Source organism: Macrotis lagotis, chromosome X, assembly GCF_037893015.1.
Source record: "Macrotis lagotis isolate mMagLag1 chromosome X, bilby.v1.9.chrom.fasta, whole genome shotgun sequence".
NCBI lineage: Eukaryota > Metazoa > Chordata > Mammalia > Peramelemorphia > Peramelidae > Macrotis > Macrotis lagotis.
Genome location: NC_133666.1, coordinates 138759735 through 138786781, shown reverse-complemented (window position 1 = coordinate 138786781; position 27047 = coordinate 138759735). Strand labels below are relative to the sequence as shown.

The 27047-nt window shown below is 35.4% G+C and overlaps 1 protein-coding gene across 5 annotated transcripts in view; it reads right to left on the bottom strand.

Moving 5' to 3' along the window:
- SDK1 (sidekick cell adhesion molecule 1) overlaps positions 1–27047 on the bottom strand; it is a 1240677-nt gene that overhangs the window by 498461 nt on the left and 715169 nt on the right. The gene's annotated exons all lie outside the window — the stretch shown is intronic.

Here is a 27047-nt window from a genome sequence, read left to right as displayed (position 1 = left end):
TCACTGGTTTACAGAAGAACCTCAACATATGGTTGATAAATTGTACTAAACTGGGGAAATTGCTACAAATGTACAAAATTCTGAATTATTGAATGTTATTATAAGAAAAATAGTTCTATTATTTCCAACCTCTCAACCCAATGTGTTTTCAAATGGGGATTCTTCTTTAATAGGAGTATTTGTACAAAATAGGACTATTTGTCTGCAAATAGGGTAGACAGCTTTAAGAACTGTTTGTTCTCAAGTAGTTTAATATGTTTCCTTACAATATTGCTCATTTCCTAAATTTGCTTAGCAAATTCTCTCTTTTTAGTTAATATAGGCAAACTGTTCCAGTTTAGGTCAAATTATCACAAATTTCAAATGAATAGAATCCAATTTAGTAAGATTTTTATTTAGAGTGTCATAGTGATTTACTTAGCTAGGCAAAGAGTAGCAGTTACTAGATTTGAATCCTGAAGTATTATGGAACCTATAGTTGCAAAAGAAGAGAAGACAAAGGCTCTGGAAGAAAGGGTTCAATGACAAAGGGAAAAATAAATTTGCTATACCTCTTTTATCTAATAACTTATTTAGTCTATTAGTCATGTCCAACTCTTCATGACCCTATTTGGGGTATTGTTGGCAAAGACTACAATGTTTGCCATTTTCTTCTCCATTTTAAACATGGCAGAATTGAGGCAAGCAAGGTTAAGGGACTTGCCCAGAGTAATTGTCTGAAGACAAATTTGAACTCGACTTCTTCCTGACTAAAGGTCCAGTATTCTATCCACTGTACCACCTAACTTCCTAAAATCTAATAACTGCATGTATTTAAAACTGTTATTAAGAGACATGGTGGTTAGAATGCCAGACCTGGAATTAAGAAGAGTTGGACTCATAGCTTTCCTCTTAAACTTATGAGCTATGAATGACCATGGGCAAGTTATTCATTCTTTTTGAGTCTCTCTTAGAATTCTCTAAGACTTCTGATAAGTAATAGAAAAGTTGTGATCTTTGTTGATGAATGAATTTTCCACATCAATGAAGCAGCAGATACTTGAAATCTTAAATCATCACCCACAGCCCTCTCATATCTAGCATAAATACTCTGAGGTTCATGAAGGATCATGAGACCATAGATTGAGAATGGGTTCCCTAATTGGTTCTATTTTTCTCTTGTAGTAATACTGGTCATATTCACAGTTATACAAATAACAAAGTACTGGGAAATAAGCATTTTTTATTTTTTTAGCATCTCTGCTTTGTCTCTTATTTAACAAAGTTACATCAGCAATAGCTGACTCCTCTGTATGACATTTTATGGACAAAACCAAATGGAAAGGAGGGAGAAGAAAGAAAAGTCGAGAGAAGTGTAGAAGGAGGAAAAAATAAAGAAATGGGGGAGAGATGAAAGAAGAGATAGAGGGGAGGGAAGGAAAGCAGGAGCTGCAAACAGCTTTTTGTGATTTAGTTCAGGTGCTTTTCAACTGAAAGGATTTTTGTTTTTCACCTGTCTGCATGTTCTTTAAAAATGGTGCATTATTTTAAAATGTCACTGCACATCTGTGCATCATTGCACTTTTGTTGAGATTCTGGCAGTCTTCCAAAATAAGCAAGTCCATGTTAATAGGGGGTGTATTCCTGCTGCTTTGTCCACATGCTAACTGCCTGGTGTTGTTCCTTTTTGCTGTGTTGTCCAACTGCTAATCAGTCAGGATGGCCCCACTTGCCATACGCCTCACCTGTTGATGGGCTGCTACTGCCCCACATTTTGAATTTTTCAATCACTCAGGTTCCTGTAGCTAGTCTACTGCCCTGGCCAGCTGTTAAGAATTTATTTGTAATAAAACTAATATTTTGACTAATCACTTTAACAGAAATCAAGGCATGCCTGACCATTATGAAGCCCCTATCCATACTCCTCTCCCCTGAGGTAGGATGGCAGAATTATGTTCATTAAAAAATTCTTTTATAATGGCATCCTTACTATCAAAGGGCACAGAGATGATTGACCTTGGCATCCAGAATTAAGGCAGCATTATTTTTCTTGATTACCCGCAGTCGAATAGAAGGGAAATTATAAAGCCATTGAGAGGATTAATACAACCTTGATCTCTCTCTCCTGGCTCTTTATCTCAAGTGATTAAAATTCTGCTGGAAAAAAATGGTCATGTAGCATACGCCTGCTGCCACAGATAGATACAGTATCGGCTCCATGCATCAGCTTGCTGTGACAGCCCGTGCAAAGGTTAATTATGCATGCTGTATATAGTTTTAATCACTTTAATCAGAGCACTGTTCCACTGCAGCCCAGGCTATAACTTTTCTACAAGCAGGGGAAGCACTTCAAGCATGGCAGTGTTTGCATAGGGGGCAAAGAGAAGAAAAATGGTACATTAATCACAGAAAGAAAGATAATGCAAAAGCTATTGACTGAACAACAAAATTAAACTGGATGTCCAAACTAGAACCCTAAGAGAATGGCTAAGGAAGACTGTAGAAATGACCTTTTACAACACATTTGGTGTAATCAGATAGCTGCCCCTTGGGTGAGACTTGTAATTAAATATCCTAAGCTCAATTTTGAGGGTCAGTATGGTGGAGCAGAAAGAACACGTGACTAGAAGTCAGGTTCTAATGTTGACCCTGTCACTAGATTATTATTTATGTGTCCCTTGGCAAATCACAACAATCCCTCTGGACCTCAGTGTCCTTAGCCTCAGAATGGAAGGCAATGGACCACTAGTATATATAGGGACCCTTGCAAATTCTCTATTTGTCTTCATCACAAATTTTTTCAAATCATGTTCTCTTAAGGGTTGTGCAAAGAATTATGTATTGATGGCAACAGTTATGTGATATATTAAGATTTAACCTTGGAATGAAGTAAGAAATGTATATTCACAATTGAATTTCTGAGAGCTCTGGTCCTAACCACTTCCTGATTCAATTCTAATATTAGTATCCCAGAATCCTACTAGAGATGGTATAGAGTACTATTGACCAAGAGATCTTAACCTTTTTTGTGTCACAAATCCCCTCATGTCATCTGGTAAAGCCTATGGACCCATGCTCAGAATAATGCTTTTAAATACACAAAATAAACAGGATTATAATGGAATAATATATTAAAAAGTTATCAAATTGTAAAATAAAATAAGACCACAGATTAAGAGCCCTTACTCCAAATAATATAAAAAGAGAAAGTCACCTATAAATAATCAAAAATTGATTTGTATTTGGATAGGATAACTGAGAGAAGATGAGGAAGATCAACTTGTATATTTCCTTCCAAAGAAACTTAACTACTTCCTTGAAATACAAATAATAATCCAAGGTTCTATATATAAAATAAAAATTTTCAATTTTAAAATTTGGATGTTAATTTTTCATAGGAAATATTAAGATAGACTTCATATATTCACAGATAATTGTTTTTTTCTGTAATTTAAAGGCATAAACAGTTACATAAGAATCTAAAAGATACTTAACTTGCCTCTAGTCTCATAACTAATAAGGAGTTCCTTATTTGAAGACCACTTTACTATTATGTCATGCTATTCCTCTATATGAAACATCGCAAATGAGTCAATAAATGCAAATCATTTTGCAAACTATAAAGTACTATATAAATCTGGTTACTATTATTTTATTTTATTTTTTAGGTTTTTGCAAGGCAAATGGGGTTAAGTGGCTTGCCCAAGGCCACACAGCTAGGTAATTATTAAGTGTCTGAGGCCAGATTTGAACCCAGGTACTCCTGACTCCAAGGCCAGTGCTTTATCCACTACGCCACCTAGCCGCCCCTATGGTTACTATTATTTTAAAATCATGCTTTTTAATAGAGTGATTAGGGGAAATCAATCATTCATTTTCAAAGGATTATTTGAATAATACCAGAATTAAAAACAGGAATACTTTAAACTGTTAGTCCTCTCTGCACATCTGAGTAACAGTTCAGTTTTACAAAAAAAAAATAATCAAATTGCACACACTTACTGATTACACATAGTACAGCACATCTGTGCAAAGATGTTAAGGTTTTAAAAAAATATTATCATGCTATGATGAACCTGACTTGGAAATTGTACCACTAAAAATTATAACTCCTCTAAAGTTTTCCTTCAGTGACAGGTCTATAACTGATATCATTAAAATAATTATAGGGTAGGAAAGTTATACCTAGATCTTAAAGAAGAAAGATTCAAACTGGTGTCCACATCCCATTTCACCTCTAAAACTCACTTACATTGATTAGATGTGCCATCAAATCAAATGGGGGGAGGGGAGAATCAATAGAGATGCCATTTCTCCCCTTTTCTAACTCTGTCTCTTAAATCCTACCATTAAGCACCATGATCAGTGCTAATCTGCTTTGGATAATGAATTGCTTATAACCTAAAAAATCTTAGTTCTATGTAATCTCTCTATAGCTATAACAATGTTTGTTTTTTTAATATCATAAATAAAATTACCTAAAAACTGGTTTCTGAAATGATGCATTTAACTTGGTTTATTTTCCAACAATTTGTTCCTCATTCAGTTTTTTCTAGAATGAAAAAAAATAACCTGCCCCCTAATCCATTTCACTGAGTTGCTTTGGGTTCTCAAAGTTAGGTCAGCAGGTCACATCCTATCGATTCTTGCTCCAACCTAGCTAGAAAGGTTTGAAGAATGGACTAGGTAAATGACAATAAGTCTGTTGTCCAAAGATGAGACCAGGTTGGCCACAGTGTGGAGTATCTTGGGACTATAATAGCTCTAGAGACTAGGCTCTAGGAAAATTTGATGTATCAAAGTTGTGCTTGGCCTCAGGAGAAGGAGAATGCTCATACTGAAAGGAGCACAGATTCCTGAAGCATAGAAATGCTAAAGGATGAGACCTCAACTACCAGGGTTGATAAAAAGTCAGTCACAAAACAGAATAAAATTGTAATTAGTTAATACATCAGAATGAATTATAATTGGAAGTATACGATTCACAATTTCATAAACCTGTAGAAATTCAACTCCACCCCTATCCCATCCCCTCTATTCCTGAAGTAATAGCTTGTTTCAAGCAACTTAAAAAAAGCCAATTATAGTAGATCTTTAAATATACTTTTCTGAAAGCTGGTGGGGGGAAAGCTTTGTAGTGACAGTATTTCAGCATTTATCTGCTACTATTTAGATCATTTGTTACTATTAATGATGTAATGACAACACTTTGTATTTATAAAGAATCTTTCTGCATTGTGCTCAGATAGATGATCCAAAATAAATTCAGGTTTTAAGATGCCCTGCTCAGAGAACAATAAACATCAGGTAGCATTTCTTTCTCATAATATGATTTAAATAGCATTATCTTTTCCTCCCCTGTGGGAACAAAAGGAACTAATATATTATTTGTTAAAGGTTGCAGGCATTGTACTACGTTAGGTTTTTTTTTTAATCTAAGCTTAAACTTTAACACTTACACAACTTTATTCCTCTATGAACTAAGATAGATTCCTACTCATATAACTGCTTCCTAGATTCAAGATAACCTCAGTTATATAAAGGATCAACATAACCAGGAATAGAAAACAATTTTTCTTCCAGAGATCTCAATATGCTTTACTTAATTCAAGGTATTTGTCTTAACAATGACCATATAAGATAGTTGTAGAGTCAAACTCATGCAGTTATTGTTATATAGCCCAGTCCACTGCAGAGTAGTTGTGGAATAAGGCATGGCCTTCTGGAATAGTGAATTTGGAGACAGAAGCCTTATATTTAAATATCAACTCTCTCTTTTTTTTATTACCTATTGTGACCTCAGGCACACAGGTAAATCACTTAACTCCTGAAATTAAACTTCTTCATTTGTCAAATATGGGGATCAGTCTTTTTTTTTTTAGGTTTTTGCAAGGCAAATGGAGTGAAGTGGCTTGCCCAAGGCCACACAGCTAGGTAATCAATAAGTGTCTGAGACCAGATTTGAACTCAGGCACTCCTGACTCCAAGGCTGGTGCTTTCTCCACTATGCCACCTAGTGCCCCTGGGGATCAGTCTTAATGACCTCTTAGTACCTTCCAGGTCTAACTATTAGAATAATATGACCCAAAAAGGCAGGGAGGGAAGATTTCTAAATACATTTAAGCATTTAATATTGATTAGATTGAAATGAATTAAATAATGACTCCCATTAATAGACTGAGAGATCAAAGCATTGATTTAAATGACTAATCAGTGAAATTTAAAAAGTCAGTAAGACTTCCTGATGTGATCCATATTACCTGACTTTTAGTTCAGTACTCTCCTTTTGGCCATATTCTACTAATCAAATTCTTCAGGAGAGAGAGAGAAAAAAGAACTCTTCTGAAAGACTTTGATATTGCATTCATTTACACATTTTTGTGTATAAAGAAATCTGTTGGTAACTCTCAAAACAAGGTGGGGTGAATCAACTCAGAATTAGTATCATTTTGATCTAATGAAAAATGCCAATAGAATCAATATTTCCCTCTTGTACTGTTGCTTTCTAACAAAATGATATAGCAATTTATTTTTTCTATGGAGTACACTGATATTGAAAACATCATTTATTCATCCTGGAGCATTAGGTTTCAAAGGCAAGTGGTATAGAGTTGTTTGCTGTTTTTCCTTGCTGGAAGGTAAAGTAAATGATCATATCTTATTATTCCCAGAGTCTGAGAACCCCATGGTGCTATATTAAAGTTAAGTAGATATTGGCAAAACCATCACAATTGTATTTAAGTCAGATTTGTTTATTAACACAGAATAAGAATAGTACTTAATTCTAACATGTTCCAGTTCAGTTTTTAGATTATATGAGGAAGACCAGAGTTGGCCAAGGATTTTATTTTATCTGATGTGTTAAGAATGTCATGTATTTCTCACTCACACCTAATAGGAATGTAAATTTAGTCTCCAAGAGAAAGAAAGGGGGGGGAGAGAGACAGAGAGAGAGAGAGAAAGCATGAACAAATTATTAATCAGATGTCATCTAGTCTATAAAGCCAGCTTTGATAAGGCATCTCCCTTTTTCTTTCTCTTCTTTAATAAAGTTTAGCTGCTCTATGCAGAGAATTTTAATCTCATTACATCAAGGGTTTGCTCAATGGTATTTAATAACACAGTGCTACCCTGAGACACATCCTCCCCACTTGTATGATACCAATTATTTGAATAAATTATACAGCACATTTTTCAGAATCATTGATTGGTGACAGACTTGTTTATTGTTCATTAATAAACAATAAAGACTATCACATCTACTGGATAATATCAAAGTTACTTGATTTCATTTCCTTTCAATTACTAAAGATGACCTATGACTCCTCACAGATCTGAGCATTCATTCTGAACTTTACATACAATACTACTGCAGTCCTTCATCATGGCAGCTAAATATGTCAGGATTAACATTCTGCTAAACATTCAAACTGAAATTATACTCAAGTTATAAAGTAGGATTTTTATGAGAGGCTTTATACTATCTGTGAGTTTTGATCATCTCCAGGAAGCTATAAAGCATAAGTAATGGACTGCCAGGAAATGATTTTTATCTCTTACTTAAGAAAAACATCTATCCTGCCAATGCAATAGAAAACAAGTCATTGAAACGTTGGCTAAAAAAAAAGTCACTTTCTTCTTATAAAAGGATTTTAAAAAATAAAACTGATCACAAAAGTATAAAATATTGGTGCTTAGAGAAATTTTACATATTAAACCATGTACTTTTTAAATGAAGATTGACATTTTCAGGTAAACAAATATATTTGTATTAAAAATAATTCTAATACAATGTTTGGGGGAAGAAAACAGAGGCAGCCTGGCAAAGAGCATGGGCAGGGAACATTCAGCATGTGGGCCATATATGGCCATATTTAGTTTGAAACTACCAAGGCAACTGCAAGATAGGACTCAAAATCCAATAAAACTAGGAGCTTTTTAGGGTGAATTAATTAAAAGTTTGACCAAATAGGGTTTTGACTCTTTGCAGAAAAAAGATGCCTTACCATAGAATGGGATAGAGAACAGACCTCAAGGTGAAGATACAGGATTTTGTCTATGAGACACTAACTTTTTCATCCTAGGCAAGTCACTTAACTTCTGAGTGTTCTTGACAATTACCGGTTTTATTTATTTATTTGTTTGTTTGTTTGTTATATCTAAATGATTTACTTTTATTTCCAGTTACAAAGTCTCCTTTCTCCAACTACTCCCCTACTTATTAAGAAGACAAAAATACAATAGTAACAATACAGATGAAGTCATGTAAAACATATTTGCACATTAGCCTCATTGCAGAAAAAGCAAGAAAAATAAAGGAAAAATATTTCAATCTGCACTTGGATTTAATCAGTTCTCTCTTTGGAAGTGGATAGCATTTTTCATCATGAGTCCTTTGAAACTGTCATGAATGTGTACTACTGATGTGTGGCTAAACTAAGTTTATCATTATTAGAATATTGCTGTTATTGTGTACATGTTCTCCTAATTCTAGTCTGTTCACTTCTTATTAGTTCATAAAAATCTTCCCAGGATTTTCTGAAACCATCCCCTTCATCATTTCTTATTAGCACACTATTATTTTATCACAATCACAATAGTACAGCTTGTTCAGTCATTGCTCAATTAATGATGATCCTCTCATTTTCCAATTTTTTGCCACTTCAAAAAGAGCTGCAATACATATTTTGAGAGATATGGGTCCTTTTCCTTTTTCTTTGTTCTCTTCAGAATGCAGGTCTAGTAGTGCTACTACTAGGTTAAAGGGTATGCACAATGTTATAGCCCTTTAGGCAGAGTTCTGAAATGTTCTCCAGATTTTGGCAATTTTTATAAACCACCGAAAAGATAATGAACTGAATTGACAGAGAGAAATGACTGAATTGAACTTATCTGGGAATTCCCTATATCAATGAAATCAGAATTTCTGCCTCTATCCCTCAGGTAAAAACAAACATACAAACTTTTTAACTTGAGTCTATTCTTTCTTTGCTTCATCAAGAGCAACTATGTTCTTCAGTTGTCTGAAAAGAACAGTTTTAGAGATGGACAATCTTTCCTAAAGACTACCAGAAAAAGTCATTTCAGCATCAGTAATCAGTATCCACACTCATTAAAATGAGATCATTTAAATGTATCTGTAAGTTCCCAGAATTGGTTACTGTTCAACAATGGAGATTACAATCTATCCATTCTTTTTCATTTTTATGAGCAGAGCACTAACTCTGGAATCATGGTGACTTGAATTCAAATCTGGTTTCAAACATTTACTTATGAGACCATGGGAAAATAACTTAATTTCTGTTTACTTGTTTTCTCATCTGTAAAATGGGAATAATCATAACACTTCCCAGGATTGCTGGGGACATAAAATGAGTTAGTACTTGGAAAGTATTCTGCAAACTCTTAAGAACTATCTAAATGCTAGTCATTATATGTTAAGTTCCTGTTACACTAGCTGCTCAGGATGTGTTAGGTTCCTGCCAGCTAGCTTATCTTTACCCAGGCGAACATTGAAGGGGCAGGAGACAAGGATGACAAGTTCTCCTTAAAATTCTCCAAGATCTCCAAGGTCTCTAAGCTCCTCCATTTATTAAACCAAATACAAGTGCTTAAATTCCTGGACCAGTGGACCTGGTCCACTCCCATGGCACTCTACAATCAACCAGTAAAACAAGGCTCTTGTGCTAGATGTCACCAGGTGATGAAAGTTTACAGTACTCCCACACAGAGCAGTTCCTTACATAATATCCCCCCCTTTTTGTTTTTTTGAAGCAAAATTCCTTAATTCAATTACACAATGAATACCACATAAGTTATAAACAAAAGTTCAAAAATAGTATAAACAGATGTCAATTAAACAGTAAAATCAACTAAGAATCCAAGTCAATTAACATGAGTTATTAAATTTTACAAAATAATATTTTCAACATTATACCACAGATTTATCCCTGAAGGGGGTCATGAATTGTGATATTTCCCTTACCACTCCTTCAAAACAATCACAAGTTAATTCCAGGTTTTAGCATTACAGCATTCAAATAGCTAACATGTTCACACAAAAGACTATCACACAACTGATAAATATAAATACATTTATTCCCTTCTATAAACATATGATGATAAATGAGACAAAGACTACAAACTTTTTTCTTTTGCCAACAAAAGACCTTTCAAAACAATCAAATTCAAAACCCAAAATAAAAGGAGTAACATTTAACTCATGTAATTGTACCTATTTCAGATCTGAATTACATACACACATAGGAGTTTAGACACTAACACAAACACAGAAACAACTCTTTTGTATCACATTTACCAAGCTGAGAGTGATACCCTGGCCAGTACCAGATCTCAGAATATAGAAAGATTTTCCCATCTCTCAAGGCCAATAGAGGGACGTAAAATGTCCTATTGATGATTAAATACACATATACACAAATAATGCACCAAAATATTAGCCATAAGCACAAACTTCATTCAAAAAATTAAATCTGAATTTCTCAATCCCAGAAACAGGTCTTCTTCCCCCTTTTTCTCTTTTTTCTTAATTGACCATGAAGTTTCCCAATCAATAGCCTAAGAAAAACACAGTCATTGCCCAACCAACCCCGCCCCTCCCTAAACCAGGAAGAAGACATAGGGGTCCCTTGATTTCTAAAATAAGTTTTTTGAGATATAGGTTTGAATTTCAAAGTTCAAAAAAGGAAGATTTCTCTTCTCCCTCCCACCCCACTCTGCAGAAGGTGAGGGCTACAGCATTTGAAATTACTTGAGTTGTTAACAGTACAATTTGGAGTTGTTGCATTTTCTGAACAGTAGTCAACACCATTGTAAACTGTCCAATAGCATGTGACATTTTTACTCTCAACACAGGCAGTGCAGTTAGTGTGCACTTCATGGCTTTCTGTTGCCAGAGCAAGAGTCCTGGAGTGCTTGATTGTAGGAGAGTGAAATTCATTGTAGCTTCTGGAGTGGAATTTGTTGTAGGCATCAGGGTCTGTGGCAACATCTAGAATTCTCTAACGTTGGCTGTAGGTTTAGGGGTTTGATTTGTGCTTAGCACAGCCAGACAGGCAGCAGTGGCCAAAAGGAACAGCAAGCAGGTCCCCCACATTCTATTCATGGAGTTAGTATGGACTGCTGCTGAAGAAGAAGCTCCATCCCCTGCAACCTCGGAAACTCCACTTCCCACTGGCTCCTCAATGCTGAATTCTTATTTACTTCTTACTTTTGCTGGCTCCTTAATGCTAAATACTTATTTGCTTCTTCTCTCATTTTCCTTCACACCTCCTTGTTCCAACTTCCTTAAAATCAGCCCTCTGGTAACAATCAACCTGTTACCTCTCCAAAGTTCTCTGCTCCCGGATGTGACCTGTAATTTCTCTTGCTTGTATTTGCTGCTCCTTTTTCCAAACTCCAATCAGATATCTCTGCTTTCGTGTCCCTGTTCAGGGGCCATTTGTTAAGTTCCTGTTAGACTAGCTACTCAGGATATGTTAGGTTCTTGCATGCTAGCTTATCCTTACCCAGGCGAATGTTGAAGGGGCGGGAGACAAGGATGACAAGTTATCCTTAAAGTTCTCCTAATTTGCCAAGATCTCCAAGATCTCTATTTATTAAACCAAATACAAGTGCTTAAATATCCTCCCCAGTCCCTGGTCCACTCCCACGGCACTGTATAATCAACCAGTAAAACAAGGCTCTGGTGCTAGAGGACACTAGATGATGAAAGTTTACAGTGCTCCCACATACAATAGTCCCTTATAATTATTGTTATTGTTATTATTTGTCATCCCATAAATCTGCCACAAAGAATAGGATCCAGGAAAAAACACACACACACACACAACAAAACTTGGATTTCAGACTCTAAAATCCTTATTCAGTGTTTGATTATCAAGTTTAACCTTCAGGGTTGCTAGTTGGCCCAGTGGATAGAGCCCCAGGCCCTGGAGTCAGGAGGACCAGAGTTCAATTGGTCTCAGGCACTTAATAATTACCTAGCTGTGTGGCCTTGGGCGAGCCACTTAACCCCATTGCCTTGCAAAAACTTTTTAAAAAAAGTTTAACCTTCAAGTCACTCTATTGTTTTACTCTCCTTTTCATCCTCCCCTTTCTCTAATCAATTGCAATGTCTTAATGACTTTACCTTCACAATATCTCTTTATTCTGATAACTTCATTCCACACATGCAACCATCATTATCACTAACTCTCCTCTTTTCATCCTCCAAATAGGTGCTAAAGTCCTTTTTCAGAAAAATATAGACTACTCCCTATTGCTTAGAAGTAAAATAGAAATCCTTCTTTTTGGCACTAAAAGCCCTCACAGACTAGCTCCCACTTTCTAGGCTTATTATACATTATTTCCCTTTAGATACTCTCCATTCTAGATAAACTGACCTACTTGCTACTCATCTTCTATCTCTGATATTTTACCAGTTAATCTTAGTCTGAAATGTATGTCTTCCTCTACTCCATCATTTAGAATCCCTAGCTTACTTCATGAAGACAACTAAGTAGCACCTATTAGGTGAGGCCATTCCTGACCCAACCTCAACCACCACCCCTAGTTGCTAGGGACCCTTAAAATTATTTTCTATATATTCTGTATTTATATGTGTACATTTCTCCCTCCATTATATGTCCATGAGGACATCTTTAACACAATATTTGAACATATTAGGTGCTTACTTTTTGAATGAATATATTAAAATATCACCTTTTGAAGGAAAATACTGTATATTTAATACATATAGTGTCATTTTCCCTCTCTCATGTTTGTGTTAGCATTGGAAGGGTCAGTGACATCATCTAGGTCATTGATGCACTGCAGTGAAAGCAGCACTGACTCTAGAATTCAAATCTAGCTTCTAATGTTGCCACCTATGTGACTTTAGTTAAATCACTTTACTTCCATGGGCCTTGATTTCTTCATCTGTAAAATAAGGAGACTGAACTAAATGGACTTTTAATGATCCTTCCAGGGCTAAAACCATATGCTCCCCACTAAAACCTGGATCTGCGGACATATACTAATCATTGGAAGATCTCAAATAATGGAAAACTGGGTACAAATTATTATTTGAAATACCAGATATGGACTTGAAATTGTTTTTCTCTAACAGGTCCACTAAATCTAAGAATAAGTACAATCCCTCTTCCAACTGATTACTCTTCATATATCAAAAGACACTGACCATTTTTTCACTCTTGGTTACTTTTCTTCATGGAATTACAATATCACAGATATGAAGATGCAAGGACTTTAGAGACTATCTATTCCAATTCCTTTATTTTACAAATGAGAAAATGGGCTGAGAAAGGTTAAATGACTTACCCAAGTTGAAATGGCTAGCAAATTCAAGGAAAGGTAGAATTTGAACCCAGACTTCCCAGATAATGTTTAATACTTTTCTTGAGAGAAAGAGAAGAGAATATGCAATAATAGAGTCTACTATAGTAGTATCATAGTAGTACCAGGTACTGTGATAAATACTTTAAAAATATTTATTTGATCCTTACAACACTTTGGGAGATAGGTCCTATTATTATCCTTATTTTACAGTTGAAGAAATTGAAGTACCCACAGGTTAAGCGACTTACCCAGGGATTCACTTCTAGGAAGTAACTGAGACTGAATTTGAACTCAGATCTTCCTAAGTCCAGGACCAGACATCTATTCAGTGAATCACCAAGTTACCTCAGAAGATCCAGCCTGCCATTCTCTCTGCTACAATATGGTCTAACGAAATGAACACAATATTATAGATGTTGCCTTCCAGGAAAAAGTATATTATGTCAATTCATTTCCTTTGTAACTGTCATACTGTTGACTTACTCTGAACTTACAGTCCACCAAAAATCCCAAATCGCTTTCATGTACACAATTTGCTACATATGTAGTGAATTTTTTTAACCCAAATGTATTACTCAGGTTGTAGCATAGAATGATGGACAAGTCCTGGGTTTGGCACCAAAGAACCTGGATTCAAATGCCAACACTGATATATTCTACCAAGTCATTTCACCTTTATGAGTCTCAGTTTCCTAATCTGGTAAAGGAGGATATTGAACTAAATGACATATAGGGTCCCTCTCAGGTCTAAGTCTATGACTTTATTATGTTTTACTTATCCCTATTTAATTTCATCTTATTAAAGTATAAACAATGTTCTATTTATAAGCCCAAATCTGTCATTTCCTATCTCAGCCAATTTATTCTCCCTTTCAGTTAAATAAATATTCCATTTATGTTTTCATCCCAGTTACCAATTAAAAATATTTAATAGAACAGGGTCAAAGCATGCCACTAAAGAGTTCCTTTTAAGGTCATATATGAACTATTAACAAATTATCTTTGGGGGATGGAACCAAGATGGCGACAAGAGCGGATCCTGTTTAAGGCGCTCTCTCATAAATCTTTGAAACTAAGGATTTTAACTAAATTTTCAAGAGACAGAACCCACAGAGGGACCCAGTGAGGCAGTGCTCCTACTCAAGGTAACCTGGAAAAGAGCAGAAAGCTCTGCTACCTGGGGATGGAGGGGCAGCCTGCCAGAGGGGTGGCCCACCAGAGCAAAAGAACTTCAGCCTCTGGGAGGCAGGCCCAGGGCGCTGGGAGGCAGGGCTCACAGCAGCAGGGGAGTTTCCTGAGCTATGCCCCAAGGGAGCACCAGCCACAAATTGGGGGAACAGCAGGGGGGATATCTGCCAGAGCTAGCCACTGCATTCCAGATCCAGGAAACATAAGCAGGCAGGGCTGGTAAGCAGGAGCCCCCAGGGCATGAGCCCACTGAACCTAGGGAGGGGAGTGAAGAGAGACTGCAGAGCTCTGTCCTCTGCCCCTGGAATAGGACTCTGGGGCTCTGAATACATTCAGATCCTGATCACAGTCTAGCCCCCCCCCCATAGAAAAGCAGGGGCCCCCACCACCTCAGCCCTGTAGCAAAGGGGTGTGCATATGGTCATTCACAGACCAGGAGGGATGACAAAGCCTCACACACTGAGACCCTTGTGGGAGTGTCCCAAAAGCTCAGGAAGCACCCCCAAAACAGGCTTAGGCTGGGAAAATGAGCAAACAGAGAGAAAAGAACACCACTGAGAAATATATTATCTATGATCCCAAGAAGGCGCAATATACTCAGTCTAAAGATGAGGAAACACAAGCTCCTGCATCTAAAGACTCCAAGAAAAACAGAAATTGGGCTCAGGCTATGACAGAGCTCAAAAAAGACTTTGAAAATCAAATGAGGGAGTTAGAAGAAAAACTGGGAAAAGAAATGAGAGAGATGCAGGAAAAAACATGAAAATGAAGTCAGCAGCCTAGTCAAGGAAATCCAAAAAAATGCTGAAGAAAATAGCATGCCAAAACCCAGCTTAGGTCAAATGGATAAAACAGTTCAAAAAGTTATTGAGGAGAAGAATACTTTAAAAAGCAAAATTGGCCAGATGGAAAAAAGAGATAAGAAAACTCTCTGAGCAGAACAAATCCTTCAGACAATGAATAGAACTCAGGGAGATTGATGAATTTACCAGAAATCAGGACTCATTACTTCAAAATAAAAAAAAATGAAAAATTAGAAGAAAATGTGAAACATCTCATTGAAAAAACAACTGATATGGAAAACAGATTTAGGAAAGATAATATAAAAATTATTGGAATACCTGAAAGTCATGATCAGGAAAAGAGCCTTGACATCATTTTCAAAGAATTGCTACAGGAAAATTGCCCTGATATCCTAGAAGCAGAGGGCAAAATAGAAATGGAGAGAATCCACCGATCCCTCCGAGAAAGAGATCCCCAAAAAACCAACCCCTAGGAATATTATAGCCAAGTTCCAGAACTCCCAAGTCAAAGACAAAATATTACAAGCAGCCAAAAGGACACAATTCAAATATTGTGGAGCTACAGTCAGGTTCACACAGGACTTAGCAACAACTACATTAAAAGCTCATAGGGCTTGGAATATAATATACAGGAAGGCAAAAGAGCTTGGGATCCAACTGAGAATCAATTATCCAGCAAAAATGAATGTCCTCTTCCAGGGAAAAAGATGGACTTTCAATGAACCAGGGGAATTTCAAATGTTCCTGTTGGAATGGCCAGAACAGAACAGAAGGTTTGATCTTCAAATTCAGGACTCAGGTGAAGCATAGAGACTGGCGGACAAGGGGAAAATATGAGGGACTTAATGATGATGAACTGCATGTATTCCTGCATAGAAAAATGACACTGATAATACTCATATGAACCTTCTCAGTTAATAGAGCAGGTAGAAGGAGCTTTTATAGTTGAAGCACAGGAAAAAGCTGAATTTGAAGATAAAATATTGTGTAAAAATGAAGTCAATAGAAAAAAGAGAAATGTAATGGGAGAAAGAAAAAGGAGAGGGGGAATAGACCAAGATTTGAAATAATAAGATTTTTCTTTATTACAATGAGCTATTGCAATGATATGGAAGGGGGGAAGACATGGGGGAATGACGGAATCTTTGCTCTTATCAGAGGTGGCTAGGAGAGGAAACAGTATATATATACTCAATGGGGCATAGGCATCTGGAGTAAGAAGGAGGAGGGGGGACAGGGGGAAGGGGAGGAAGTGAGTGATGGAGGAGAGAATGGACCATGGGGGAAGAGTGCTCAGATATAACATTTTCTTTTTTACTTCTTGCAAAGGGCTGGGATTGGATGGCCTGTCTAGGACCATAGGGCCAGGTGGATGCTGGGCCTCAGGGGTGGTAGGGGGGCTCGGGGCCTCTTGGCCCCAGGACTAGGGATCTGTCTGCTGCGCTACTCAGCTACCCTACAGCAGAGTCAGAGTGAAAGGAGAGAGAAAATAGAGCACATGGTAGTGGAGAAATACAAAAGGAGGGAGTTGCGATCAGCAATGGCAATGGTGGAAAAATATGGAAGTAACTTTTGTGATGGACTTATAATAAAGAATGTTAACCACCTGCAACACAGTTGTTGGTGTTGGAACAAAGACTGAAGCACATTTTTTATTATTATTTTGGGAGGGAGTGCAGGGCAAATGGGGCTGGGTAGCCTGTCTGGGGCCGCATACCAGGGTGATCATTGGGTGTCTGAGGCCAGATTTGGACCTGGGTGCTCCTGGCTCAAGGGCCAATGCTCTGTCCACCACCCAGCCACCCCTACTATTATTACTATTTCATTTTATTTATTTCATTACTTTTTTTATTTATTTCATTACTTCAAAACCAAAAAAGTGAAAAATTAGAAGAAAATGTGAAACATCTCATTGAAAAAATGACTGATATGGAAAACAGATTTAGGAAAGATAATATAAAAATTATTGGAATACCTGAAAGTCATGATCAGGAAAAGAGCCTTGACATCATTTTCAAAGAACTACTACAGGAAAATTGCCCTGATATCCTAGAAGCAGAGGGTTTTTTGGGGTTTTTTTTTCATTTTCAAAGAATTACTAAAGGAAAATTACCCTGATATCTTAGAAGCAGAGGGTTTTTTGGTTTTTGCAGGGCAGTGGGGTTGGGGTAGCTTGCATGTCACATGGCTGGGTGATTGTTGGGTGTATGGGGCTGGATATGGGCTCAGGTGCTCCTGGCTCCAGGGCTGGTGCTCTGTCCATTGCACCACCTGGCCATAACTACAATTATTACTATCACTATTATTACTATTATTTTTTTAATTTTAATTTTTTTCTCTCCCCTTTACGCTCAAGCAAGTCTTTATTTTGGAGGGTAGGGGGTATCTTGTTTACTCTTAAACAAGAATATTTTATTAATGTATAAAAAGCATTATTTGTTAAAAAAAAATGTGCATACCCTTTGATCCAGCATACCACTCCTCTATGCCCCGAAGAGATGATGAAAAAGGGTAAAAACATCACTTGTACAAAAATATTCATAGCAGCCCTGTTTGTGGTGGCAAAGAATTAGAAATCAAGTAAATGTCCTTCAATTGGGGAATGGCTTAGCAAACTGTGGTATATGTATGTCATGGAACACTATTGTTCTATTAGAAACCAGGAGGGATGGGAATTCAGGGAAGACTGGAGGGATTTGCATGAACTGATGCTGAATAAGATGAGCAGAACGAGAAAAACACTGTACATCCTAACAGCAACATGGGGGTGATGATCAACCTTGATGGACTTGCTCATTCCATCAGTGCAACAATCAGGGACAATTTGGGGCTGTCTGCAATGGAGAATACCATCTGTATCCAGAGAAAGAACTGCAGAGTTTGAACAAAGACCAAGGACTATTACCTTAAATTTAGGAAAAAAAAAAACAACCCAAAACCCTGATATCTTATTGTCTGATCTTGCTATCTCTTATACTTTATGTTTCTTCCTTAAGGATGTCGTCTCTCTCTCTCTCATCCCACTCAATTTGGATCAATGTTTACCATGCAAACAACGTAAAAACTGACAAACTGCCTTCTGTGGGGGTGGGGGTGGGGGAGGGAAGTAAGATTAGGGGGGAAAACTGTAAAACTCCAAATAAATAAAATCTTTAATAAAAAAAATTATCTTTGGGTAGAGTCATTCAGAAAGTTTGGCAACTGTGCTATGTATAGTATCCTATTCACAAGGATATTGTGCTACATGATTAAAAAACTGCTTTCAAAACCTATCTCATAACATCTACATTTCTCCACATGCTATAATGAAATGTTGTTTGCCATTATTTACTCTTTTTTTCCCTTTATTTAAGGCAATGGGGTTAAGCAACTTTCCCAAGGTCACACTGCTAGGATCCATTATTTACTCTTAAGAAACCTTGATGATAGTTGATGATTAACATTTTCCTTTTTAAACCATTCATTTAATAAATAATTTTGAAATTTGCAGAAATTAAAAATTAAGATACTTATTGCAAATCCAAAAATACCTTTCCTACTGCCAGATCTATAACTAGGATTTTTACTTCTGAGGCAAGTGTCTCAAACTACCTGGGGAGTGGAAGAGGTGCTCTCAAATGATGAAAAAAAGTTGCTGTCCTATGAAAGGAAAAAGAAACCCATGGGCAAAGACCACAGTACACTAGAAGGCCACCACAGGAGAGGCAGTTCTTAGAATAAAGAAAAGTATCATTTGGTAGTTTCCAATTTTTAATCCTCCTCTCATTATACCTTACAGTTTTCACATAATCTCATGAGTTGGAAGGGTCCTCAGACACCAGACTATAATTCATATTCCTAGATATAGTGGATTGTAATATCTCATATGGATTGTTCTGTATAGAAAACTAAATATACTTTCTGTGTCAAAGTTAATAGTTTTGCAAATGGATAGTTCTGTGAATAAAGTGCTGAAGTTGAAATCAAGGAAAACCCGATTTCCAATCCTATCTTAGGCATTTACTAGCTCTATGAACTAAACAAGTCACTTCACTTCTCTGGATCTCAGTTTCCTCATTTGTAAAATGGGGATGATCATAGCACCTAACTCCCTGGATTGTTTTAAGGATCAAATGCGATAATATATGTAAAATGACTTGCCCACATTCACACATTCTCATCATCAGGTTCAGTGCTACCTATATCTTATAAAAACTATGGGGAAAAAATGGTTCCTTTCTTGGAAGGTTTCTATCTTTCCAAGTCAATCACTGATTAAAAATCAGATGATTTTTTTCATCACTCTATCTTATGAAAAATATATTTTACATATCTAATACATACATATTTAAACAAGATAAAAGTTCACAGGCTCTATTTTTTTAAGAGAGACATCTCCATCTGATGTTAAAATGGTTGATATTTCCCATCATATCTATATCATGTTTACATGCCAATTCTGGTATCTGACAGAAGCTCATTGATCTTCTATAAATAGCCAGGAGTCCTCTTTATCACTTTTATTTATTTTTTTGTTTGTCTGTTTGTTTGTTTGTTTGCAAGGCAGTAGGGTTAAGGGGCTTGCCCAAGGCCACACAGCTAGGTAATTAAGTGTCTGAGGCCGAATTTGAACTCAGGTCCTACTGACTCTAGGACCAGTGCTCTATCCATGGTGCCACCTAGCTGCCCCTTCTTCATCACTTTTGATATCGCTTCTACTTTTCCTTATTTTATCTGTCTTGATCTGTCTTTAAACATGACAAACACTTCCATATTCAGGTAAATATTGATAATGATGAAGACATTATAATAGTATACATACATAATATTATATCAGATTGTATTATAAAATAATATAACATAATCAATTAATTTCCCAAATTAAGTTTATTTCTTCAAATTTGTATATTTATATATAGATATTTATGACTAATAGTACTGATTGCTTCCCCTTTTTCAATTACATTCTATAAATACGTATTCTATCCCTTTTCTTTTTTCTCTTTCCAGTTTGTTGTTCTCCAGGATATCTTGTTTATTTGCAAGTACTTTTCCTCTCTTCCTTTTTAGATTAAAACTCTTGATGAGATCAGCAAATCTCCAAGAAAATATTTTCTTTTTATCACACATTAGCTATATAATTTATCAGTGACCAGAATTCCATTATGCCTCTTCCTTAGGCTAATGTCTAAATTATCTAATCGCATTCTTTTATACTACTTTCTAAATAATTTATTCATGTCTTATCTCCTTCTTTAGATCTTATATCCTTCCTTCATTCATACCTGTTCCCCCCTTTCCCTATTTTCTGGCCATGTAATTGCTTCCAAACAACTCCATTTAAAAATAAATTTAAAAATATATAGCCATGGAAAGGAGGTGACTTCCAAATTAAATAATTTGTGGTATAAGTCACTTTTAAATGGTGTGACCAGCTTGACTAGAAGGCTTGCAAGGATGTCAAAAGTGGAGATGTAGACTATAAGACCTCCATGCTTTAGTTAATGTATCTTGAAATCATATTACCAATTTTGATTTCCAAAGATAGACTTTTGATTTATATTGGGTTTAAGACCCTCTAAAACCCCCAAATCCTTTTCAAACTACTGAATAAAATGCTTCACCAAATATGTTATTGTGAAGTTGATTTTCTCAACCCAAGTATCAGAATTTATAATTTTCTTATTAAATTTCATCTTTATTAAATTCAGTTCAATACACTACACTACACTACCATAATCTTCTTGGATGCTGTCATCCCCAGTGTTGAGTTTTTTGGTCATCTGAAAATTTTATGAGAATGCCAACTATATCTTAATCCAAATTGGTAAAATTGGTAAACTGCAGATGTTCAACCATAGCTTTCAAGGTTATTTCACTGAAAATGTCCTGCCAATTGACATTGAACTATTATAACTACTCTTTGAGTACATCCACTCAACCAGTTTTCCACATCAAAGTGTAATTTCATATAGTTAATATCATTCCAACTCCTCCAAGATGATTTATCAAAAGTCTAATATGATTTATAAAAGCCAGTAAAACCACATGTTTTGAGTCTGTGCTGATTGGGCTTTCCGAGAAGGAAATACCCCAAGTGCCACATACCATTGGTAATCCTGTGATTACAGTTTAATGGGGGGGGGATAATTTCAATTTTGGCACACATAAGGAGAATAAGTAAAATCCATTAATAATTCCAGTTTTCCCTTTCCAATAATACCACAGATCCTTAAGAGTAAACTAAACTGCAAAATTACTAGTTAGGTATCATAGAAAGAAAAGTACTTGGGAAAGGTAACCAGCTTTTTACCTAAAAAAAATATATAGTTAACTTAATAATAAGGATTTCTTTATTGCATAGGGTCAGAAACTCATACAGCTAGAGTTTATTTTATTTCAGTGCCTACCTTCTCCCTCTACAATGTTTTATACATGAAAACACACAGTACTTTGTTTTATATTGGTTCAATTAAAGCTCGCTAACTAGAGTATACAGTCTATTTAGTATCAAGTCAATCTACTGCATCTTTTTCCAGTAGAACTACATTAAGTGCCCATGGTCCACAATGAAACCCCCTGCACTCCTACAGCTGCTTTGAATTATTTTTCAAAGCAGATACCCACCTTTACATTGGGAGGGATAAACACAAACTCTTCTAATTCAGTAATCAGGACAGATAATTACATCCCCTTAATTGTTTTCTTTTTTCAGCTTAGGTTCACATTGATGGGAGACGGTAAAATTAGTCCATGAGCCATCTGAAGTTTGCTGCTTGCTGATTAAAGCCTTAATTGATTCAGAATGTTTTACAAATCAATCTCTGTGAATTACTCCAGGCTCACGATGGCATCATTATAAAGAAGTATTCTCTCAAAATAAGGTTCTTGAATGATACCAAGTAAACACAAATTCATCCTGGTGAAGACATTCAAGTTCTCTATGGTATGGAAATGAGCCTTTCTTTTTCTTGTTTATGTTCAAAGTACTCATTCCATTTTATTTTGGTGGAGACCAAGCAGTAGGTGGTAAACTAAAACTCTACAGTTTGGGGAAAAGCAAAAAGAACCTACATGCTTAAAAGCTATCATTATTCTTCTGCCTTACCTAAATTAAGGGGAAAAAAAAACATAAAATGCCCCACTTTTGTTTTAAGACACTGAGTAAATAAATTTAAGAAGTCAGATATAATGTGAATAACAAAAATAAATCATAATTTTAAATGCTAGACTAGGAGATTTAAATTTATCAATATTCCTTATGACTCAGATAGCAATTGGTTTTGTCATGAAAGGATGCACTATTTAAAAAATAAATTTATCTTCATATATGCTCAGATTAATTTAGCAGGTACTTCAAAAATACATCGATGAATTTTATGTAAAGTTAAAGTAAATACTTGTGAAGTATTTCACTGGGGCGAGGTGAAAAGAAGGTGATTCTTTGTAATTCAGCAATCAAGATGATCAGGATTGTTTTCTCAAGACCTATGAGAAAGAATTACTATAGCCAAAATCGCCAGGTGTTTGTTATATTTAACTTCAGGTATTCTGATTATTTTCTTCAGCATAATCAAATCAACAAATAATTGAATAGCTTACATAGAATTTTTTTTATAAAATATGTGAAATTATTTTAACAAAACCAAATTCAAAATTTTTTAGCTTTCAAAAATAAAATCTTATTTTCAATAAAATTTCATGCCAAATTAATCTGAGTAAAACATGAAATAAATTCCTAATTTTACAAAATTATATGGCAAACTTATGACAAAAGTGAGTCATAAAGAATATTGGTAAATTTGAATCTTTTAGACTAGTGCTTTAAAATTATAATTTCTATTTCTAACATTAAATATGACTTATCCAATACCTTAATGCTAAATTGGGTTTACTTAAAGTAGGGGTAAAAAGTTTTAATTTTTTAAACATGAAGGTTCTTTTTTATTTTTCCCTAAACTGCAGAGTTTTAGATTACCACCTACTGTTTTCCTTTTAATCTCCTTGATGGAAAGAGTATGTATAAATAGAAAATTTAATTTGCTTGTAGTCATTTTTTTCTCTAGTATTTCCTCTCACTTAATCCCCTTTTCCCTGTTTAATTTGAGGGATTTCTATGCCAAATTCTTGTACATATATGGGGAGAAGGGCAAGAGAAGTAGTGCTGAGTACTCTCTCGTTCATTTCAGATAAGAATGAGGTTCATCTGATGCCCTGGCTTAATCCCTTCCTTTATGATGGTATACTTTTCTTCTCACGTACCTAAATTAAAGTTCCACCCTCTTCTTTCTCCTCTGTAATTCAGTGCTACCTTTCCTTCCATTTCTCCTTTTCAAACCTTCAGAACACAACCAGCCCAGTCCTAGGACTTTTGCTTTTCTTACTTAACTAACTCTAAATTCCTTGATGAAATTAAAGTTCTAAAAAAAAAAATACTTTATCACTACAGTAACATATAGCTACTTCATATTATTAAAATAAACTTACTTTTGTAGGTGTCCCTTACCCTGATGTTTGTTTTTAAAGTTCCTTCTCATTTTAGGTGTTTTCATTGAAAATGTTTGAAAGTTATCTATTTAAATCATTAGAACTCAATTTCTCCCCTGTAAAAAATATACATAGTATCCCCCCGCCCCCCCCCCCCCCCCCCCCCCGCCAGGGTATGTCATTCTTGGTTGTAAGCATATATTTTGCCTTTTAGAATATCCTATTCCAAGCCCTCCTCTCACTTATGGGTTTAAATTCTAGTTTTTTTGGTACTCAAATTGCTTCTTCCTAGATGTTTATGATATTTTTCTTTGACATGGGAATTCTCGATTTTTGCTATGTTATGCCTGGAACTTTTGTTTTAGGGATTTCTTTCAAGAGCTCATTGGTAGATTCTGCATGCAACAGAAGTACAGATGTAGGAAGTTTTCTTTTATGATACTTTGCAATAGTTCCCAGACCTTTTTATTTTTAATCTTGGTTTTCCCTGGAGTCCAGTGATTATTAAACTATTTCTCATGTTCTGCTTCACAGATTGATTATTTTTCATATCTTTTATTTCCTTCAATTCAGCCATTTTATTTTGTTCTTATTCTAATAGGGTGACAAAGTAACAATGATTACAGTACAAAGTTTGGAGTTAGGAAGACTTTGTCTAAGGACATATCTGATCTCAGATTAGCTGTGTTATCCTAGGCAAATCACTTTACCCCATTTGCCTCAGTTTTCTCCTGGAGGAAAGGAGAAGGAAATAGCAAACCCTTCTAGTACATTTGCCAAGAAAAACCCAAATGGGGTTGTGAAGAATCAGGCATGACTTAAGTGACTGAACAACTGATGTTTTTAATGTTGTCCTTGATTTCTCATTGGTTTGTTCTGATTTTTAGGGCATCCCTTATTTGGGTATAAATGATCATTTTCTCTTCTAAACTATTTATTTTTCTTCCAAAACCTTGATTTCATTTTTAATCTCTTGATTAATTTTTTAAAAAATATTCATATAGTCTTTGTAAAATATTCATTTTTCTCTTGGAGTTTTTGCTTGCAGTTGTTATGATACAGCTCTTTTAGAGGAGGTCTACATTTGTAGTAGTCTTTGATGTTATTTTGGTGTTACTTCCATTTACTCATCTCTCTAGGTTTAAGTTCCTCAATTAGTTCTTTATGCTAGATCCAGGCTTTGCCTCTTGCTTTAAGTTGAAGTGGGTTAGTAGATTAGCACTTCTTGGTCTTGGCCAGGGAACCTGCATGACTGTTCCCTCCTAAAGTTAAGCCTCTGAATTTCAGAGGTTCAGAGAACTAACTGGGTCTTCAGCTTTATCACATATCAGAATAGAGAGCTAGGGACCTCAAATCCAGGAGATATCTCCATCTAAATGTTGGTCATTGTGTAAGGCTGATGAGTAGTTTACCAATATTGGTCCTGACTTTGGCAATGATCTTCTTTCCTATTGTCCCTTGTCTTCTGGCTGTTGTTTTATGCAGCCCAGGGACAGAAGAAGAGAATATGGGGGCGGCTAGGTGGCGTAGTGGATAAAGCACCAGCCTTGGAGTCAGGAGTACCAGGGTTCAAATCTAGTCTCAGACACTTAATAATTACCTATCTGTGTGGCCTTGGGCAAGCCACTTAACCCCATTTGCCTTGAAAAAACCTTAAAAAAAGAAGAAGAGAATATGGTTTTTCACTGCATTTTTGCACTGATTAATTGGATGGGGATAAATTTTAGATTTTTTTTGGTTGGAATGGGTAAGAAAGGACTAGGCAGTTTGCCTTCTGTTCAGCAAGTCATCCTGGCTAGGTATTGCAAAGTCATTTTGTCTCTCAATGGCAACTTTCTAAGAATATAAATTGGCAGAGAAAATGCTGGCCTTTATTGGTAGAGGAATTTCTCATCTGGGAGTTCCCTACTATTAATGAAATCACATATTTAACCCCTATTCCTATCTCAAATATGAAAAAAAAGCAAAATTTCTTTTTATAATCTAGAAAAGAAATATAAGGTATATTACTTTTTTCCAATTCTCTCATGGTTTATAAATTCATAATAAGACTATAAAGTTTCAGCAATTTCTAAAAAAACATCTAGGTACCCTGTTAAACAAAGAGATTGGACTAGATGATCTTAGCAATTTAGCACCTGTTAGTCCTGAAAATGACAACAGATGACATTAAAAAGAAAAATCAGTGAATGTTCATATCATAGTCAACTCTCTGTAGAAATAACTTTTAAAAAATTAAATAGGTACCATCAGAATGATCAGGACTCTAATATTACAGTGTATTAAATTTGTATTTAATTGATTTGATTAAAAATTATTGTAGCTCCTGATGAATAAATTCACCTAGAAATACTTATAGAAAGGGACTCTATTTTAAAAAAAATGATTATTATTTAAAAGTTTAAAATGGCTTATATCTTCATCAAGGTGGTATTTTAAAGTAGATTTCAAAACTTTTTAAAACAAATGAGTTACTGTTCATATTTTGCAAGGTTCATAAAACTGATACCATTATCATTTCTATGGCTGATGATAGAAATGCATTCAAAGCTATAATAGTTACTCAGGGTGAATATTTCTCCATATAGATATAGATTCATTCTTCAGGTATTTCAAATCATCCATCATATAGTACTAATTAAGTTTGATGTCTCTATACAGAATGTAAGCCAAGTATGTTTTTAGAGTTACGGTTTTAAAAATGCTTCAAGTGATCAAATGGTCAAAGATAAAAAAAAGTAACCATAAGGCTAAGTGAGTAACATTAAAGCCAGTGTGCAACTAAAGGTAAACCTTATCCATTCATTAAGTTAGTTAAAGAGATCAGATTAGATAGTAGGGCTCAAATACAATGTAAATCCCCCTTCCCCTTTATATAGCTCTATTCCAAGTCTATTCAGTTCAATTTTAATACTAAGAACAATCTTTAAGTTCATTTATCAGCAGTTGGATCATTTAATACACAGTAAAAATCTTCATCATTTTTTTAACAAAAAGAATACTTCTTTGTCTTATTTGTCACAATCTTTCAAGGCTCTAGGAATATATCAATTTTACTGATAGATTCTATCTAAATCATATTGTTTTTATTTTTCTTCTTTCAGTGAATATGCTTGAAGCAATTGAGGTAACACCAGAGCCTTCATACTAAAGCATTTATCTTTCAAGTCCAGAGTTTTTTCCAAAAACAATTTCTCCTGACTTCCCAATGGCTGTCTATGCAGAAAGGTTTACTGGTATAGTATGTATAAT